The sequence below is a fragment of the Octopus bimaculoides genome, chromosome 17, assembly GCF_001194135.2.
Source record: "Octopus bimaculoides isolate UCB-OBI-ISO-001 chromosome 17, ASM119413v2, whole genome shotgun sequence".
NCBI lineage: Eukaryota > Metazoa > Mollusca > Cephalopoda > Octopoda > Octopodidae > Octopus > Octopus bimaculoides.
This window is the reverse complement of record NC_068997.1, coordinates 4,644,215-4,661,511: the sequence shown is the minus strand read 5'-3', so window position 1 is coordinate 4,661,511 and position 17,297 is coordinate 4,644,215. Positions and strand designations below refer to the sequence as shown.

At 36.2% G+C, this 17,297-nt stretch overlaps 1 protein-coding gene across 1 annotated transcript in view; it reads right to left on the bottom strand.

Moving 5' to 3' along the window:
* The window catches only part of LOC106876158 (GRAM domain-containing protein 2B), a 224,170-nt gene extending 207,034 nt beyond the window's left edge, over positions 1 to 17,136 (bottom strand). Inside the window, exon 1 of the mRNA XM_052973837.1 lies at positions 16,684 to 17,136. The gene's annotated coding sequence lies outside the window, so the exon portion shown is untranslated. The remainder of the gene's footprint in view (positions 1 to 16,683) is intronic.
* Positions 17,137 to 17,297: the final 161 nt, after the last annotated feature.

Sequence of the window (17,297 nt, the reverse complement as noted above, 5' to 3'; positions counted from 1 at the left end):
ATATATATATATATATATATATATATAAATTACTGGTGCGTTAAAAGTGTTTGATTTCAATGTCATTATATACCACAATGATTTTAGCTGACATCGTATGATGTCTGTCCATGAAGAAACCATGCACCAACCAGCTGACACAGCATACTCACAACTGCAGTGCTATAAATGAGTGAACTTGATCTTTAGGCTAGCAATAGCCACATCAAGCTATGTCAGTCAGCTAGCGATGCTAGTGTTAACGCATGTCTAATGCACTTAACGATTTGTTGTAAATTAAACAAAGGAGATTTTGGAAGAACAACACATTTGTGTAAAATTCTGTTTCTTTTTATCTTTTTCTTGTTTTATTCATTAGACTGCAGCCATGCTGGGGCACTGCCTTAAAGAATTTTAGTTGAACGAATTGACCCCAGTACTTATTATTTTTTGTAAAGTCTGATGCTTATTCTATCAGTCTTTTTGTTGAACTGCTAAGTTACAGGGATTTAAACACACCAACACCATTGTCAAGTGGTAGTGGGGGACAAACACATATACAATGAGACATACATAGTTTTATATATATATATATATATATATATATATATGCATACACAACAGGCTTCTTTTGGCTCCCGTCTACCAAATCCACTCACATGGCTTTGGTCAGCCTGAGGCTATAGAAGAAGACACTTGCGCAAGGTGCCATGCAGTGGGACTGAACCCAGAACCATATGGTCCACAATAAATTTTACAAAAACCTTGCTATTGTTGTAAACTGGCCAATGGGGAGGATTTATTGATACATGTACAATATCACTAGTGGTACCCAAATTTCAAATTGGGAAGAACATCCGAAGATCATGACTCTGGATCAGGACAATGTTCCGTAAAGACAATCACAATGCAGAAAAGTATACTTTGACCTAGGAAAATTGACATCTGAGGGTTTGTGAAATTTCCAATGAAGTAGGCATCTAAAATTTTGTATCATATGATTTTAAAAGGGAAAAGAAAATGGTGATGATTCATGTTCCCACAATATTTATACTGCTTTTGTTGACAGTATAAATGATGAAAATTCAGTCGTTCAATTAACCTATCTGCTCATTGAATAAGTATATAAGAAGTTGAGTATTCCATAGATACTTGTGTACCACTTAATGCATTTCTTAAGAGAAATCAGTGTGGTAATTGCAGCTGCAACCCATCTGACAAGTTTCCAGTTTCTTTTAATCCAATTTCTCTCCCAGGACTTTGGTTGAGCCGAAGTTAGAGTAAAAGATACGTACCCAAGATGTCACACAATGGGATCGATTCTGAGACCTCACGATATTATATATGTCAGTGTGTGTCTGTGTGTGTGTGTGTGTGTGTATTCCCTCCCCTATGTATGTGGTTCCTTCACTTTCTCTGTATCTCACATACCCCTCTTATTTTTTCTCAACGAATGCATCAATACACACAATTTATATACACATAATTTTGAGGAAATCAAATGCATATAGAAACAAAGACAAACATACAACATTTGCACATCCTCAACTATAACCACATTGGACAACAACTCTCCCTTATCTTCTACACATCTAATATTGCACAGGCACACTGCTACTACCACAACATTTCTGGACATTTACAAGCTGACACACACACATACAGCACACAACAAAGAGTCAGCAAAGAACAATAAATGAAGAGAATGACAGTTAACCAGTACTGAGTATACTAAAATCTACAGTAACACACACACATGTATATATATATATATATATATATATATATATATATATCCTATTACAGAGCACAATGGACAAGAGTCTTCTACAATTGCCCTGGGCTGACCAATGCCTCGTGAGTATATTCGGTAGGTGGAAACCATGTGCATGGCAATTGTGTATATACATGTGTGTATGTGTAATTTTAGCCCTCACTTGCAAGTATGACCTGGTAGCTTGTACTATGCTTTCAGATACCTATGTAGTTGGGAGCAGACATAGACACACACTTGGTTCTTCTAACAAAAATGATGCAACAAAGAGGATGGATTACACTGGCAGTTGGCTGTGTTTGTTTTCGGTGAGAAGACTGGAGCTACATGAAATGAGGTGTTTTGCTTAAGGACACAATAAGCCACTCAGTTCGGAGATTGAAACCATGACCATATGATCATTATTCTTCTGGTCAGTGTCATAACAGGTTGAGGGTTCTTCAGGGTGGGTTGCTGGTCCTCCACTGAATAGTTAGAGGATGTGGCTGCCATCTTGGCAACCAGCTAACATGCTGTAAGTCATCATTAGTCTGGAACCTCCCTGGGAGATGAGCTGCCTAGGATGGCCCCCACCAGGAGCAAAGCTCCAGAGTGTAATGCTTTCTTGGCTCTTTGAAACATGCAAGCCCCTTGCCATGACAAGACCAGACCCAGGAGAGTGCTGGTGGACCTGGTTGGCTTTACACATGATGATATTTCTGGGACAACTAACTTGGAATGACCCCAGCCTCATCAGGTAAGAGCATGAAGCAAGTAAGCGAAACTATATGATCAAGAGTCCAATATTCTAATCACTAGACTGTGTGCATCCACGTAGACACACATATCCATTATATATATATCAACACAAAAGCATAACCTAGATGTGTTCTGATATAATGCATGTGAGTCCAAGAAAGACTACACTGTCTTTTAACATCAACATTATCTTCAAGTTTAGAGGAAACATACCCATACATAACCCTTCATCCACTCATCTTTCAGTATACTGATATACACTTGTCTGGGAGCTCTGTGATTGCATAAAACATTATCAAGAAATATGTTCTTCTTGATGAACTGACTTCCAACCTGCAAGAGGCTGCTCTCTTCAAGAGTTATTGGCTGTATATATTTTTTTTTTGTTGTCATTCAGAAAATATTGTCTAAATGACACTACAACTATGACAGCTGCTATGACCCACCACCACCACAATCAGCAGCAGAGCAGGTAAAAGCTGCCTGGGCTGATCTAAACCTCTTCCTTTGTGACTACCTCTGTAACAGAGTCTATCAGTACTGCTACTTCTGCGGAAGATGTCATCATCTTGCTGGTCTTAGTATCTATGCAGTAGATTTTGTCTAAAGGTAAGTCAAGTATCCCAAATGTTTGTTTCAAATTTTGGCACAAGGCCAGTATTTTGGGGGAAGGGGTAAGACAATTACATCAACCCTAGTACTCAACTTGTACTTATTTTACTGACCCGAAAAGGACGAAAGGCAAAGTCAACATCAGTAGAATTTGAACTCAGAATGTGAAGAGGGATGAAATGCTGTTAATCATCTTGCCTGGCATACTAACAATTCAGCCAGTTTGTTGCCTTTAATATCCCAAATACTGGTTTAAAATTTTGGCACAAGGCCAGCAATTTCAGGGAGGAAGTTGATTACATTGACCCCAGTGGTCAACTGATGCTTATTTTATCAACCTTGAAAGAATGAAAGGAAAAGTTGACCATGACAGAATTTGAACTCAGGACATAAAGATGGACAAAATGCTGCTTAGCATTGCCTGTCAGTTCACCTTAAGTACCCAAATACTGATATCAGTTTGGTCCTGCTTTGACTGTTACATTTTCTTTGAAAGATTTGTGCAATATCTTCTGGTTACTGTCTTTGTTCACAGCAGTTTTATACATGTTTTCCAATATCTAGGCTGATTTTGGGATACAGTATTTTTACATTCAATGAAGATTTCTTTTGGTCAAATTCCATTGCCTGTATCAGTTAAAAATGCTGTTACTAAACCCAGCTTTTTTTTTTCAGCACTGCAAATATTTTTGTGCATAAATCTTGAGATTACCCACAAAGAAATTATGAATCACATTGGTGTCTCTTGTTGTTGAAGACTCTAATAAATAGCTGACTTTTTGTAAAAGAAATAAACACACATTTATTGCAAAAATAAACAGACGCACAGACACAATATTCCTTTTGAAATGAATATAACATCGGAGAGAACTGTTACATACATATATATTTACTAACAAATATGTATGTATATAGGTAAATATGTAATATACATGTATGTGTATGTGTGTTTTAATTATTAGAATTCTTCTAAGGATGAAGGAGCTAATTTCTAATTTCTAACAAAGAAACAAAGCTCTGTTTTTGGAATTTGGATAACAGTTGAACTTCAGAAATTTTTTGCATATTTTTACTATTCCACTTGTATTTGTAAAGTCTGTTAAAATCTTAGCATTTCCAGACTGTCACTTCAACATTTATTAAGTTAGCCTAGTACATCAATAATTACTGGTATAAATGTAAATTTATAATCAAGGTAAAGGAGCTGCAGGTTTCCCCTTTTCTCTGATTTTGGAAAAAAACATTCCCATCTGCTGGGCAGCTTTTTCTTTCCCATCTCAACTTCGTTATGTTTGTACTTAGCAGGAATTTTGATAGGAATATTCCACCAATATTCTTTATTGATATGCATGTATGTATTCACTAACAAGAACATTGTCTATATTTATCCCAGAATAATCTTTTCTGCAGATGGCATTGTAAATTGTTTTTGCAACATCGTGTTGCAATGGAAGGTAGTATCTTGATTACATTTTTGGGTACCCGCTGATCACATGTGTGATATCTTCCATAGAAGTATGATACAATCAACATCTTGAGTAGGATCTTAGAAGTTTAAAGGCTTCACTGCCACTTTTGCTCATTAGATATTTTATAGCTACTCCCTGCACTTGAATTGCAAAAGCATAATTTTCAAGATTTGATATAATGGTTACAAGTCCAGTGTTAATATTATTGCCATCTTCAAATTTATTTTAAGCATACCCATGTATAGCATTTTTGGGATCTTTTTTAAAACGGGGGCCACATTTTTCATTAACGAAACACTTTGAAACTTGGAACACTTGTAGAATGTGTCATATAAAACATCTTTTTCTCTTAGTCTTCTTAAAAAAAAAAGAAATCCATAACTTATTCCATGTTAAAGTTGTTGTATTTCTGTAATTTCAACCAATCACTGATGTCCATTCAGCCGATATACATTAAGTGCCGACTACATAAACAAACGATTCTGAAACAATTAACCCTAACCCTAACCCTAGGGTTAGGGTTAGGGTTAAAGCAAATTTAAAATGAAAAAAGCAAATAAAACGAAGGTATGGAGATTAAATACGCTTTACATCGCTTAATCAGCCAAAGGAGTAAATATAAACAACTGAATACTTGTCAGTGATTGGTTGAAATTATCGAAATAAGACAATTTTTTACATGAAATAAATTCGAATACAAAAATATTTTTCTGTTCTATAACACAAAATAGATAAGTATACGAAGTTTGAAAGTCTTTCGGTACCAAAAACACTACGTAAAACATTAATGAAAAATGTGGCCCCCGTTTTAAAATAGATCCCATTTTTGTAGTATACAGTATGTTTCTCTTCCATGCCTTTTGGATAAGATATGCTAGTTTTGTAATTCTAGAGTTTGTGTGGGGGGTCATCAGGAAGTGAGTACTTTCTAAAGAGTTCCTTACTTGTAGGATGTTACTCTTTTCAAATATCTGACATTAGCCAGCCATTGTGTACATGCTCCTCTGCAACAAATCATTTAGACTTCACCTACTTACTTTCTAACATTAATTGCCAAGCAACCACTTTTATAAGCACACACACATATTTTCCAGGTTTTTCTCTATGTACAAGTGTATAAATGCATGTATATATGTGCATGTGTACTTGTAAGTATTTATATGTGTTATAATCATTTTCCATCTAATTTTAATGTAAACTTTTCCATGGGTGCATGGGTTGAACAGAGCTTATTGAAGCAGATTTTCTACAGCCAGGTGCCATTCCTGTATGCATATATGTATACATGTGCTATTAAGTCGATAATACCGACCCCAGTGCGTAACTGGTACTTATTTAATCGACCCCGAAAGGATGAAAGGCAAAGTCGACCTTGGTGGAATTTGAACTCAGAATGTAGCAGCAGACGAAATACCGCTAAGAATTTCGCCCGGCGTGCTAACGTTTCTGCCAGCTCACCGCCTTGTATACATGTGCATGTCAACTTACATATCTATACACACACATCTGTATACCACTGCAGATATACATTCTACAGGTTATACTTATGCTTTACATATTTTCACAGTTCTGTTAGTGGATTGTAATTATAATTTTATATTGTGTCCTTTCTGGCGTTGCAACTGATGCTCTGACAGTTACACAACCAAGCACCTTAATAATTACTGGTATAAATCCAAAGTTATTGTCCAAATCCACATATATCTTATCAATTCACTATAGATGTCACCTTTTTTTTCCACATTATGTAAACATTAGCTGGACAACTAACATTCAACATTTCTTCTTTAGTTTTCAGATCATTATGTCTGCTCTGTTGTGCATAGGTGTGTGTGTGTGTGTGTGTGAGTCCATTTCTCTTTATGTATGTATGGATTAATGTACTCATGTGTATATAAGTCTCGTTTACACTTATGTTTTCCCTATCTTATTTGATCTTACATCTCATAACACCAATATCTCCTTCAACTCATTATATGTAATTTTATGTCAATATCTCAACATTCTGTTCAGTCAATATTACATTTAATTGTAATTGTGCTAGCATTTGATTATCAGTCCCTTCATCTCCACCGCTCTTGCTTACAAATGCCAGTTGCTCATACATATGCACATATTCACACACCTCTCACACACACACAAACATGTATACATACATCTACAAACACACACTCACTACTATCTCTCTCATACATAGTTCCTTCAATAAATGTCCAACATTAACCATCATCTCTCTTCATTCGCCTCCGCTAGAGGATACTTGCTCTCACCTACTTTCTTTTACAATTAGCTGCACAGTTGCTTCTTCCACAAACACACACATTCATTTCTTTCTATATGTTTTACCCTCCTTTCCTGTCATCTTATCTTGACAAAGGACCAACTGTCCAAAACATCAATATCACTTCTTTCCTTAACACCAGAATGCATTGACTTTCTACTACCATTTCATCCCCAACTTTTTTCTTTGGCTCATAATTTACTCGACAGATAAATATATTGATGGATAGATGTAAATATATATATGTATTTATTCTCTTTCCAATTTTCACCAGTTACAGCTGCAAACAAATACAGTTTTTTTCTTTTAAGAAATGAAGGAAGTTTTGTTCTCTTCATCATTTTTTGCATAAACATTCACTCTTTAAATTTTAAGAATATCTTAAAGGTTTTTATTGTTCCCAGATATCACGATCATCTGTAGCATATGAAGTTATGTAACAGTGTTCTTTCTCCAAGAATCCAAGTTCAACCATACCTTAATCCAAATGGGTTGGTCATTGACTGACGTTGCTACAATAATAATGCGTTCTAATCAAGGCACAAGGATTGAGATGAGAGACAAAACTGATCTTATCAAGATTTGCACTCAGAACATAAAGAGTCAGAAGAAATACTGCATAGCAATTCTTCTGGAAACTTAATAATTCTGCCAGTCCACCATCTATGCAGCTCTAAAAATAATGGTAATAAAACTGAAAGTGTATTTTTGGTACTGGACTGACAAATTCCTCATCAATGGCCCATAAATGTCTTCTTTTTCTTTCAATATTCCTCTCATATTAATGTCAAGTGGATTGCTGACATCTAAAACAACAAGCTTTTAATTCATGGTCCCAGATAACAATATCAGATCTGTTGTGTTTGAATTTGGTCACTGGTGTTTTCTAAGGTTCCACCAGTATTCTTTTGATCCAGCAATCTCAATATGCTTTGCTTTATTGGTTGTATATATATTCTTTCTCACTCTGTTCTAGAATGTTCTACCTACCACAATGTGACTCTTGGGAAGAGGCTAGGACATTCTCTTGTGTGTGTGGGGTGTGTATGTGGGGATGTATGTGTGTGTGTGGGGTGTGTGTGTGTATGGGTGTGTATGCATGCTTGGATGTATGCGATTGTATAAGCAGGTATATGTGTATGTATGCATTAGCATGTGTAGTGTGTATATATATATATATATAAATACACACACACACACATGTATGTACATATGTATATGTGTCTGCATGTATGAATGTTTGTGCACATGCCTGCTTGTGTGTGTAGTGTGTGTGTGTATATGATAATAATTCAATATATTATTTAAGAGACAACGTTAAATCGATAGATTCACAGACAAAACAGACATTTCTCTTATGATTGGCATCAAAACTGTATCATATAAATAATATAACAATAGACATATAATGTGTGTATAATATATAAAATACACACACACATATATAGTACATGCATACACACATACATACAATGTATGTGTTTGTGTGTGTGTGTGTGTGTACATGATAAGTGTGCATGCATGTATACATGCAATGGATAGATTATGTGCATGTGTACACGTATGCAAATATATATATATATGTATGTATGTATGTAGTTATGTATGAATGTAATTATGTATGTGTATGCCAGTTTATTGGCATAACAGCAGCATCAACAACAGTAACAACAAAGAAATATCTGCCTCAGTTTATCTGTCTGCTTGTCTGTCTGTGTGTCTGGTCTAGATTTTGTTCCCAAGAGGTTCCCCATTGTAACACTATCTTAGAGATAAATGGTTTGATCAGAAGACATCAAAGTTTTAGAAGAATCTAGAAATAATGGTAGACTGGAATATGTTGAGGTCTTCATTCATCAACACATATCCTATCTAGCACAGACATATTGGTACTGCAGCTCAACCTGCTGGAACAAATAGCCATATCTCCCTTAAGGTCATATCACACCATCTTTCGAAAAAAAAAAAATTAATAAAGAAATAAATGATACAATAGCAACAATGTAATCCCTGATATGTAAACATGGTGGTGGTGGTGGTGGTGGTCATGGCTGGAACTGTTTCTATTATAGCTCTGATCTGTAAGAACTGATCTAAAGTTAAACAACTACAACAGTATCTGGTGTGTGGACATGTTGGTACTGTCACATCTATACATGTGACAGCCATGTGGATTCTCTTCAATGTGGCAGTCAAATATAATAATAATGAGCTTATTATATATAGTACTCTGGTATACTACAACTTATCGGAAAAGGGTAAAAGAGAGGACATATAAGTCCAGTAAAGAAAGACAGCAATAAAAGCAAGAAGTACATGCTTGGTACACTGAATAAAACACAAAATGACAGAAATGGGAACATTAAAAGAACCACAAAGAGGAGATGTGCCTAGGCACTTCAGGAGTAGTGTCGGCAAATCTAGGGAAACATGGAATTTTCGAAGGATGAAGTGTCCTGACAGCCAACAAATTATGCAGATAGTTTATTCCATGCTTTGACAATACTGAGTATGAAGAAAAATGTTTGCAAAAGTCATGGGTACCATGGTGTTATTTGATTTTATAAGCATGTCCATGACTAAGAGGGGTATTTATTTTTAAAAATATACACAAAGTTGCAGGAAAAATGGTGGATAATTGTGAGACCTGTCAAATCAGGTACTAGACATTGAACTTTAGAATGTCAGTCCCCAGAGACACAATATATTCAATGATAGAGAGTATTCATTTGGTTGCATGTCTTAGGACAGCTTCCAGCAAGTTGATATTCTGGACAAGATGGGAATTTCAGATTTGAGATGCAAACTGTGGATGCACCACAGCCATATATAGTTTTAAAAAGACAGAGATGCTAAGACACCTTTGGCATTTTTGATGAGTTTAGAAATGAGGTTCATCCATGTTGTCTGATAGGAAATACTTTGGGTAGCATAATTTTACATAAACTATATCTGAATAAAAAAAAAAATGGTTGAGCATGGCTAGAAGACTTTTGATTAAAGGTCTGCATGATCCATGCTGGCCTGGTGTTAAATAACAACACCCACAATGAGGCTAAACAACAATGATGAAGGATATGTTAGACAGTGTAGTCCTAAACAGAAGGATATGTTAGACAGTGTACCTAAATAATGATGAGATGGTCATGGCTGGAACACTAACAACACCAATAAATACATACATTACACTATGTTAAATGACATCAATTTCAGCCCATCGATTGATTAATTACAGTTTACTCACCAATAAACTGTGAACACTAATATGTTGTGTGCACTATATTCTCAGGTCTCTTCTACTGTAATATTCATGTACATGACATTATGCAGCGTACTATACCAAAGTGTGGTACCTACTTACAGCTATGTACACTCAATACAGTGTACCATGTCATTCTGTTGTACTTACATACAATGTAGTGGAATGGGGCACTGACAGTTAAGTACCTTGATTATAGACTCAGTACAGTTAACTATACCACACTATGGTACCTACATACAGCTAGATAGACTGGACTGTTGACAATTAAGTATCTTGGTTATGAACACAGTATAGGAAACTGCACCATATGAAGTACTAAAGTACAGCTAAGTGAACAGTTGACAGTTGAGTGTCTTGGAGATAGAAAAAATGTAGGAAACATTACTAAAGTGTGCATGGTACCTAGTTATGGCTAGAAAGTCTATGGTACCTATTTACATGTAGCTCAGATTACACTATATTATGTTTCATTGGTGCTTGTAGGGAGCTATGACTGCTATTACTAGCAAGTTCAGCAACTATGTAAAGGCTTTTTTCTTATCTCCTATAAATAATTCATTGTTATTTCAATTAGAGTTCTGTAAGTTACTGGCTGTCTGGTATTATTATCTAAGACAACAACTATGAAGGAAAATGAAAGCTGTGTTTAAATAATAGCTTCTTTTCCACCCCTCTCCCGCTCACTTCCCCCCACACACATTCTCACCTGACACAACCCTACCCTAACCCACCATATACCCACACTTCCATATTGCTTCATAATGTTTTAATACCTGATAGAAATCAATATCTAATTTAGAGATAGAAGACAAAATATTACATTGTGGATTAACGGGGTTCAGTAGAGCATCAAACAAATGCTTTGTGGTGGTATTATATTCTAAGTTCAAATCCTGAAGAGGGTAACTATGCATTTCATCCTTCTGGGCTTGGATTAGATATAATATCACCTATCTACATCTTTTCCAAATTTTAAGCCTTATGTCTGTTCTAGAAACAATTATAAACAGAAGATAAATATGTCTTCAATAAAACTGTGAAAATGAGTGTATTGGGCCTTGATATTTCAGGCAGAGCCATTTTAGCAACTGGGTAAACCAATGGACTGGGCCTTATAGTAGCTATTTATTGATTGTATGCTGTAGCATCCATGGATCATGGGTCGCTTGATCTGTGAGGTCCTTGGGCAACTGTCCACTATGCTCAGGCCTTAAGATAGCACTGACTTTGAGTAGTTGTTAAATATAACTTAAAACCTGTCAGTTTCTCAGATGTCATTATTGTTATCATCACATGTATATAAGTGTATGTTATTATCTTGAGACCCCAAAACCAAGGTGCCACATGAAAAGCATTGGTATGGGTAAAAAGCACCCAGTACTCTCTGTGGAGTGTTGGTGTTAGGAATGGCATCCAGCCAGAGAAATCAAGCAAAAACTGACTATGGAACTTGGTGCCATGCCAGTTACTGTCAAATTGACCAACCCATGCCAGCATGGAAAACGGACGTTAAATGTTAATGATGATGACAATGATATAAGTAGCTAAAGTGTGTGTGTGTGTGTGAGCAAGCATGAGTGTGTATGTGAACATAATGTGTGCATATGTGTAAGTATGGGCAAGCATGTGTGTGTGTGGGCAAGTACATGTGTGAGCATCCCCTGACCTATTGACTGTATCTCTTCTCATGCTCAACTTCTTGTACCTTGAGAGTTTGCTCTCACACCCCATCATTACCACCTTTATTTTCTTCCCAGCTACTATTACTCATCCTTATATAATGAAGGGTAGTCATGAGTCTATGTGCTTCCTCTGAAGCAAGACACTTGTGCTCATTCTGCTATCCTGCTATCATACTTTAGCCTCTCAGCGCCTGGCATAAAGCCATTCCCTTCTTCCTAATACTCACCTCTCCCCTGGGAGGGGGCTTTCCCCTTTTTCCTTTTACCATTCTTTTTCTGTCTTGGAACTTATGTGGCTACTCCACATGTGCCAGTGGCACAAAACAAAGCATCCACTGCATGCTGTATGTGGTTGGTGTTAGGAAAGGCATCTAGCCATAGAAAACATACCAAAGCTGACACAGGAGTTCACCTTGTGGCTTGCTGGATCTTGTCAAACTGTACAACCCATGCCAACATAGGAAACAGACATTAAATGATGATAATGATGATGAAGTAAAATGATCTCTATCAACCGATTTTGTAAAAGACCCATTTGTAACCTCAATGTGAAATAGTTTTTTCCATAGATTTTTTGAGTGCATTCAACGTATCTCACTTCCAAAGATTTGGCTGCTATTTCTAGCATACCCTGCTACCACATAACTGCTATTTGCGATAAAGGATCCAAAATACCTATTACAGGGTAGCAGGGCGTGCAAGAAATAGCAGCCAAATCTTCGATTTAAGGAAAAAGGAGCCGCTTATGCATGGTTTTGATGTCACATTTGTTGAAAGCATGCAAAATAAACTGGAAAAGAAAATAAACCCACAAAACAAAATTCCATTGCAGGGAAACTCAGACTTTCCTAGTGATCCAACAGGTCATGAGTAGTCTCGTATATATAAAATAATCATGGACTCTCCTGTTGGTAGACAACATATGAGGGTTCAATAATTTCTTACCGAACAACCACACAGGACATAAGCTCACTCCCTCCATCAAATCGACATTACCTGCACAGGTACAACTGGGTGCCACATGTCAGAAGTCGAATTGATTGCAGAGCAATATGAAATGAAGTGCTTTGCTCAAGAACACACGGCTGCGTCATAAGAAGCTTCCTTCCCTATCACATGGTTCTAGGTTCATTCTCATTTTGTGGCACCTTGGGCAAGTGTCTTCTAAGTGAATTTGGTAGACGGAAACTGAAAGAAGCCTGTCATATGTATATATACATATATATGCATATATCTATGTCTGTGTCATTGTCTGTTTGTTCCCCACCACTGTTGGTGCATTTATATCCCTGTAACTTAGCAGTTTGGCAAAAGAAACTAATAGAAAAGGAACAAGGCTTGAAAAAAATATGTCCTAAGGTTGATTTGTTCGACTAAAAAAAACCCCTTCAAGGCAGTGCTCCAGCATGGCTGTAGTCAAGTGACTGAAACAAGTAAAAGGTAAAGGATATATATATATATATAGAGAGAGGGGGAGAGATTCATACATTTACACACATGAATGACATTGTATGCGTGTGTACAAGAGTGTGTGAGAGTGTGTGTGCATGTAGATTGCTTATGCAGCTAATTCTTTAAATCTCTGCCACTTCACTTTTCTAAAAGTAAATAAGTTGATTCCATTATTTCTTTGCGACATGAAAGCAGGGCTAGAGGTCATGTGTCTTACACTGCATCTCATTTACCACTCTAAGTAAGACCATGTCCACTAATAAAATCTGTGCTTTTATCAAGTAATCCCAGAGACATGGCATGACTGAACAGTCAGTGTTATCATGGCTACAATCACTAGATATATATAATGGTATAGAATCATGGCTAATCCAATACTTTGTTATATTTTAGTGTTTTGAAGATTTGGGGCTTTGGTTTTTTGAGTACTTTTCTTTTTTTCTTCTTTCTTTGCAATTTACTTTTACTTATTAATAATAATAATAATAATAACTAGCTGGACCCATGAAAAATTCATGGAAAACATAAAAAAATGTCAGCATCTGTAAGCAGTGTACTGGTGCCATGAGAAGTGTTTGTATATTATGACCGTCTGTCTTTATGTTCTGAGTTCAAATTCTGCCGAAGTCGACTTTGCCTTTTGTCCTTTGGGGCTCAATCAATTAAGTACCAGTTGTGTACTGAGGTCGATCTAATCAACCGGCCCGCCTCCCCACAAAAATTTCAGTCCAAGAAAAGTATACTGTGACAGTTACAGAATATAGTAAGTAATGTAACACCAATGACTATATAATCCAACCAAAATATCTCAGTTACACAAACATTTAAAGAATAAATCTAGAACTTGTGAGCTTGGGACATTGAATGATGGACTCATTAAAGACAGAATTGTCTGTGGAATTCTTAGTGATAGCCTCAGAGGGCAACTATTGAGAAAACATGATCTTGATTTGGAAAAAAATACTGTACAGATGTGTAGAGCTACAGAAATCAGTGTACAACAACTGAAATTTCTGAATGATGAATAGTCAACCGTATCTAAAGAAGTCAATGCCATCAATGCCAGTAGGAGTCCAAGAAGAAAGTATGAACCTAAAGGTAGAACAATTGAATACTCTCAGTGTAGACAGTGTGGTTACAAACATGCTAAAGACAAATGTCCTGCTTCAGGAAAAACTTGTGACAAATGCAGAGGCAAACATCATTTTGCCAGCATCTGTAAAACTAGAATACCATCTAAACAAGACAGACAAGACACTAGAGAGAGAAAACGCAAAAATGTTCACACTTGACAATTTTGAAGAAATTGAAATATTTGAAGAATTATTCATTGGACAGATGACCACCGATGAAGACTGGTATGAACACTTATTAATCAACAAGAAACCAGTGAAAGCCAAACTGGATACAAGTGCACAATGCAATATTATTTCCAAATCAATGTTTGACAGTTTGAATTTGAGGAATAAGGAACCGTGAAGAGCAAAAGTGAAACTTGTGTCATACTTCGAAGAAAAGTGATTCTTGCTTGGACAGATAGAACTATCAGTATCAAGTGAAACCAGTGGCACTTCAAATGAAGTACTATTCCTGGTTGTGGAGGAAAACCGTCCAAGTATACCTGGAAAAAAACCTGTGAGAAATTGAAGTTGGTGCAAGCTCACAACATTCAGAAAGTGAATACAGACATACTGAAAGAATATCCAGAGCTGTTCCAAGGACTCAGATGCTTGCTGGGAGAAATACCACGTAAAATTAGTGGACAAAATCACATCCATGGTACACTCGATGAGAAAAGTACCTACTGCTTTGATGGATAAGGTGCAAGCAGAACTTGAATGACCAAGCTTGGAGTTGTCATCAAAGAAACTCAACCCACAAACTGGGTTAATTGCATGGTGACAGTAGTGAAACCAAACAAGATTAGGATCTGTATAGACACAAAAGATCTCAATCATGCCACAAAAAGAGAACATTATTCCATGAGAACTGCTGAAGAAATTATGTCACAAATGCCAGGTACCAAAACTGAATACAACCAGAGTAATTTCGTGGCTAGGTGGAAAATGTGCATTATAGCAAAATGTAAGTTCTAAACGGGTTAATAAGGGCAACAAATGGGAAATTTAGTGTATAAAGTGAATGGAGAGCTGCTCACCGATGATGCAAATTTGTGTAATTTACTAGAAAATGTAGATGAGTGTAGTTTCCTGATCTTTTTGACTGATTTTGTACATTCCTAATTTAAAATGTTGGTGTTGATCTGGAAACATCGTAATCAATATGGTGTTGTGTCGTATTGCACCCTACTTGCATATATCAATGGGTACATGCAGTATCACTAATTTCAGTCTGAGCATAGGTACCTAATGTTAGCTTCATACAGTGATGGTGCTGAATTGATCTATGAGGATGGTGGAGGGCGGGTGGTGGTACTTATGTGAGATCTACTATGCAGTACTCACATAGTGGCATCTGTACTGTAGCAGTTCAGTTTGTGGATTTTAAAGGTGAACTCTGATTGGCTGTATGCAAATGAGTTCATTACTGGGGTCTGGAACTCACGTGGGAAAAAATTTCGCGTACGGGGCTATGGTAGAAGACACTTGCTGAAGGTGTCACGCAGTAGGACTGAATCTAACACCACGAGATTGCAAAGCAAACTTCTTAACCACATAGCTATGCTTATCTAAAGCGACTCCTTGTTCTAAATAAAAAATTACGGATCTTGTTCAAAACGGGGGCACCAGTTTTCATTTATGTTTTATGTAGTGTTTTTGGTACCGAAAGACTTTCAAACTTCGTATACTTATCTATTTTGTGTTATAGAACAGAAAAAAAATTTTGTATTCGAATGTATTTCATGTAAAAAATTGTTTTATTTCGATAATTTCTACTAATCACTGACGTCTATTCAGTTGAAAACAGTTAGCGCTGTAACGGTGTATATCGTATTAATCCCCTAACCCTAACTAGACTGTTAACCCTAAAACTAACCCTAACTCTAGAATCCGAACTCTAAAATTGTTACACACATAGATACGCACAGCGTAATTTATTATATAAACAATATATGCGTATAAATTACGATTAAACCGGATGAAATATGTCACAGGGAATAACGTTTTTATGACCGGAGAGCAGTAACTCTATTCAGCTGAATAGACGTCAGTGATTGATTGAAATTACAGAAATACGACAACTTTAACATGAAATAACTTGCGATGTACGTTTTTTTGTTAAGAAGACTAAGAGTAAAAGATGTTTTATATGACACATTCTACCAGTGTCCCAAGTTTCAAAGTGTTTCGTTAAGAAAATACTGGTGCCCCCGTTTTGAACAAGATCCAAAATTACTGTTACTGAAAAAAAAAAACAAAAAAACATGTTTTAAAACTTAGAATTTTGGAAAAGATATGAAAACTACTGCTTACCTTTTGTTAATCATATTATGGATAATAAATTTATGAATAATAAGTTTTTCATGATGCTCAAACATCAAAATATGGATTTTCGGTGTTTTTTCGATTTAAGGTCAGAGTGAAAACGAGATGTTCGTTAAAATATCTGGCAATTTGTGCTGCATAAGTATGGACAATAATATGGAATACTTCGGTTGGACAGAAGTGCAAGACAACGTCTAAGGCTCTAAACATTCCACCATCCTAAGAACCCAGGGATCCATCTGGCGACTTACGGGGCTTGTTAATTGTACATTTCAGTATTGTTAATTACAAACGAGGCCAGAAATTTCATTAATTTTACAATATCTGCAATTTTTATGTGATGATGAATTACGTCTGAGCAAAATATTTTGTCATTTCGCCACTGCTCATTGCTTTCTGCACCATTATAACTCGTTCAACCATTAAAATGAACTGTGCAGCTTTTATTGCCGATTATGTTCGAAAATTTACGGAGATTTCGACGTTCGGCTTCGTTTTAATCTTAAAGATCGATGGATTTACTCATGTTTTAACAGCATTCTTTAGGTTTATATTTAATAGGAAGAGGCAAAGTTATCATAAGCAATTGACACTGATATTTC